The sequence below is a fragment of the Sinocyclocheilus anshuiensis genome, unplaced genomic scaffold (assembly GCF_001515605.1).
Source record: "Sinocyclocheilus anshuiensis isolate Anshui unplaced genomic scaffold, SAMN03320099.WGS_v1.1 scaffold1594, whole genome shotgun sequence".
In the NCBI taxonomy this organism is placed as follows: domain Eukaryota; kingdom Metazoa; phylum Chordata; class Actinopteri; order Cypriniformes; family Cyprinidae; genus Sinocyclocheilus; species Sinocyclocheilus anshuiensis.
Window position 1 is genome coordinate 57,997 of NW_015546114.1, and position 4,463 is coordinate 62,459.

Sequence of the window (4,463 nt, forward strand, 5' to 3'; positions counted from 1 at the left end):
GAGTTTTTAAACATTTGATGGCCGATAAAAAAAAAACAAGTAGGCCTACTGATTATGTATCACTTAGATTAAACACCACAAATACATCACACACTTTTAGTTTCCAGTCTAAAAAGTCTTTAAAAGTAACTTTTAGAACAGAAAACGTTTTTGAAAGTTATTTTTATAATATATCGCACACTGGATTAGCCTCCCAAGCACTAGTTAAGTGTGACCAGGAAGCTGAAACACTGGATAAAGATAAGTGTAGCAAGCAGGACCCTCCCACATCGTCGGATCAATGGTCCAGTCAAAACAAACCTGAGCTTTTTCGCAACAGCGCCTCGAGTATATAAAGGCAGGTAGAGCGGCTATCCAGCGCTGAGAGAGCCACACACCCTGCACCTATACACTACTTTACCTCACCCTTCTGTTCATCTGCACGTTCACACCCCGTCCGTCCGGATGAGTTATCCTATAGACACTATAGGAAGCCCTTACCGCAGGGCGATGGACACCAGGACGAGCTACTCGAGCCCCTCCAGCGGGTTTCGCTCCCAGACCTGGTCGCGGGCAAGCCCCAGCTCTTCTTCCTACAAGAGGTCCTTCAACGTCCCGGTGGCGCGAGCTTACGGCTCAACAGTGCTGAGCTCCACCGACAGCCTCGATTACACCCAGACCTCCATCCTCAATGGAGACTACAAGCGCTCCAACGAGAAGGAGCAACTCCAGGGACTCAACGACCGCTTTGCCGGCTACATCGACAAGGTGCACTTTCTGGAGCAGCAGAACAAGCAGATCGAGGCGGAGATCCAGGCACTGCGGCAGAAGCAGGTGTCGCAGTCTCAGCTGGGCGAACTTTATGACCAAGAGCTACAGGAGTTGCGCTCCATGCTGGAGCAGATCCATCACGAGAAGGCGCAGATCCAACTGGACACCGAGCACATCGACGAAGACATCCAGCGCCTCAGGGACCGCTTCGACGAGGAGGCGCGCATCAGGGAAGAGACGGAGGCGATTGTCCGTGCCCTGATGAAGGACATGGGTGACTCAGCACTCGTCAAAGCCGAGCTGGAGAAGAAAGTGCAGTCCCTGCAGGACGAGATCGCGTTTATCCGCAACAACCACCAAGAGGAGATGAACGATCTGTTGGCGCAGGTGCAAGCGTCGCAGATCACCGTGGAGAAGAGGGACTACCAGAAGGCGGATATCACCGAAGCGCTGCGGGAGATTCGCTCGCAGCTGGAGGGCCACTCGACGCAAAACCTCCAGCAGGTGGAAGACTGGTTCATGTGCCGCTACACCAAACTCACGGAGGCCGCCGAGCAAAATAAAAGCGCCATCAAATCTGCACGGGACGAGATCGCAGACTATCGCCGTCAGTTACAGTCCAGAACCATCGAGTTGGAGTCTGTCCGAGGAACCAAAGAGTCTCTGGAGAGGCAGCTGAACGACATAGAGGACCGACACAACAATGACCTTGCCAGCCTTCAGGTACAAAATCGCATGCTCTAAACAATAAGTATAGGCTACCATTTAAACAACAAGGGAGTTTGATATGCAAGACTGATCGTGCATTTTAAAAAGTGCTTTAAAGTTGAAAAACAATAATATGTGTATGGTTTTGTATAGTTTTGATAAAATAATGTTCCTCAATTGCCACTGAAAACTCATTGTTAGACCACTACTCTGAATATTGTGGTGAACAATGGTTGCAGCCTTGCTGCAGTTGTACTGTAGTGAATCATAAATCAATTTGGCTTTTAAAATGTGCTGCTGCTATCATCAATAATGAAATCAAGTCACAGTGAAGTCTGCATGGCTGTGTAATGCTTTTTCTTCAGAGCTCACTAAACCGACTGGTCATCCACAAGAGGATTTGCATATGATGCTTCATTACATCATAGGTGCAGTGGAATGGTGTTAGAAAGGGTTAAGGAGAGGCAGACACCCACAATGCAGTCTCTCCCTGCTCTTTGCTGAGTCAGAGCAGAGGCAGGGTTAGCTCATTGGCTGTGTCCTGGAATCACCTCATACACATAGACTGAATGCACCTAGTGGTTGCCCTGTGAATATTACTGTACTGTGAATTGTAAATTAATTGGTGCTGTGAGATCATTAGAATCATATACACAGAAAGTTCCTTGAAGCATGCCAGGAATATATATATGGGAGATGGCACGGCATCTTCGTGAATATCAAGACCTCCTGAATGTCAAAATGGCACTAGATATAGAGATTGCTGCATACAGGTAAGATTGGGAAATATTTTGCATATGAGTATGGTGTAAATACCTTTTATTTTTAGTTAGTAATATTATAATTTATTATTAAAAATAAGCAAATATTGTTATTATTAGATTTAATATTTTGCGTAATATTTAATATTTTATTATTATATAATATTATATTTCATATTTATTAACAATTATCATTTAACAAATTATTGTTGAAATATTTATTAATGTAAATATGAGAATGAGAATATATATTATTTTATGCAAAAAAAGAAAGTGTTTTTTAACACTTAATTATCTGTATTTTGGCAAATTATGTAGCCATACATATTTCAGAGAAATGTCTACATGTAATCTTTACATACAATTTATAATAGCCTAAATCGCAATTCGATGCCTTTTCTCTTTATGTAGAAAACTTCTTGAAGGAGAGGAGAGCCACTTTAGCACTTTCCCATATCGCCAGTCCGTCACCAAAGGCCCCAAGGTCAAAAGTGAGCCTCCAAAGCTTAAAGTGCAACACAAGTTCGTAGAGGAGATCATCGAGGAGACCAGGGTGGAGGATGAGAAGTCTGAGATGGACGAGGCTTTGGTTGAGATGGCAAAAGAGTTGTCTGCTGCCAAGGGAGAAGAAGAAGGAGAGGAGGAGGGTAAGGATGAAGAAGGTGGTGAGGAGGAAGGTGAGAAAGGAGAGGAAGGTGAAGGTGAGGAGGAAGGAGAAGCAGAGGAGGAGGTGGTTGCCTCCAGCCAAGCCAAAGTAGCCTCCGGAGCCCCTGCTGAGGATGAAGAGGAGGGAGAGAAAGAGGGAGGTGAAGAAGAAGAAGAAGAAGCAGGAAAGGATGAAGAAGAGGAAGAGAAGGGAGAAGAGGAGGGTGAGGAGGAAAAGAAAGAGGACGATTCAGAGGAAACTAAAGCACCCGAGGCAAAGGCCTCTCCCGAGAGTGAGAAAGCAGAGGAGAAACAGACCAGCGGAGGAGAAGAAGGAGCAGAAGAAGAAGAAGAGGGTGATGAGAAAGATGAGGCAGAGGCAGGTAGCGACAAAGGATCACCTGGTGAAAAAGAACCAGAAGCAAAGGAGCAGCCTAAGAAAGTAGAAGCAGAAGCGACAAAGGAAGACAAGAAAGGAAAAGAGGAGAAGGAGGAGCCCAAACCTGAGAAGGAAAAAGCAACTGTGACAGAAACCAAGACAGAGACGCCTAAACCAGAATCTCCAAAAAGCGAAAGCCCGAAGAAGGAGACACCTAAGACAGAGGCTCCAAAAAAGGAAGCCCCCAAGACTGAGAGTCCTAAGAAAGAAGAACCAAAGGCAGAACCACCGAAAGCAGAAGCTAAAGAAGATTCCCCAAAGCCAGCAGATGAGAAAGCCACTAAAAAAAGTAAACCAGAAAAAGAGCCTGAAGACAAAAAGAAGGAGGCCACCGTGAACGGAGACATGGGCAAGAAAGACGAGAAGAAAGAGTCCGATAAGAAGGAGATGATCTCCAACGGAGTGGACGAGAGCCCAACCAAAGATGAAACGAGCCAGAGGGTTGTGATCACCAAGACGGTGGAGACCATCACCACAGGGGAAGGTGGAGTCAAAGTCACAAAAACTGTTACCGTCACCGAGAAAGGAGAGGAGGTGGAGGAAACCGTCCAGGAGAAGGTGGTCTCCAAAACCGTGGAGAAGCAGGTAGCGAAGGCCACAGAAGCAGATTAGACCCTAGCGTCCAGCTATAACCGACCGAAGAGGAACCGGGGAGGAAGCATATCAAGCAATCAACACAAAACTAACATAACGAAGAAATCATAAAGCTCAACAGATGTATTACATTAACCACACTGAAACAAAAAACAAGCATAGAGAGAAGCCATAAGACGCGGCAAGCTAAAAAATGCATGTTGAGTGACAGCTTTAAATGGGTTCTGCTGCATATGCGGTCCGGGACGCCGGGGACTCACTTTCACTTTAGTTTAAATTGCAATACCTGGGAGAGGGGGGCGGTCACTTGAATGTGGCATCTGCATGCCAGCTCAGGAGGGAGTGCACTCCTCGTTTTTTGAGAAAGAAAAATAATCACCCTATGTATGACAGTAATATCAAATATGCGCAGAGCGGTGGGGAATGACATTTACTTTGAATTAGAGCAACGAGGGATGTAGAGGCATGTGTTCTGACAAAAGTAGCCTTATAAATATTATTGCGAGGACACCAACTGAGCCAAAAATGTAAAAAAAAAAAAAAAAAAGGGACGAAAGCGATGGGGA

The 4,463-nt window shown here is 45.6% G+C and overlaps 1 pseudogene; it reads left to right on the plus strand.

The window, feature by feature from the left end:
• The first annotated feature begins 333 nt into the window (after positions 1-333).
• LOC107700777 (neurofilament medium polypeptide-like) lies at positions 334-4,428 on the plus strand (annotated as a pseudogene).
• Positions 4,429-4,463: the final 35 nt, after the last annotated feature.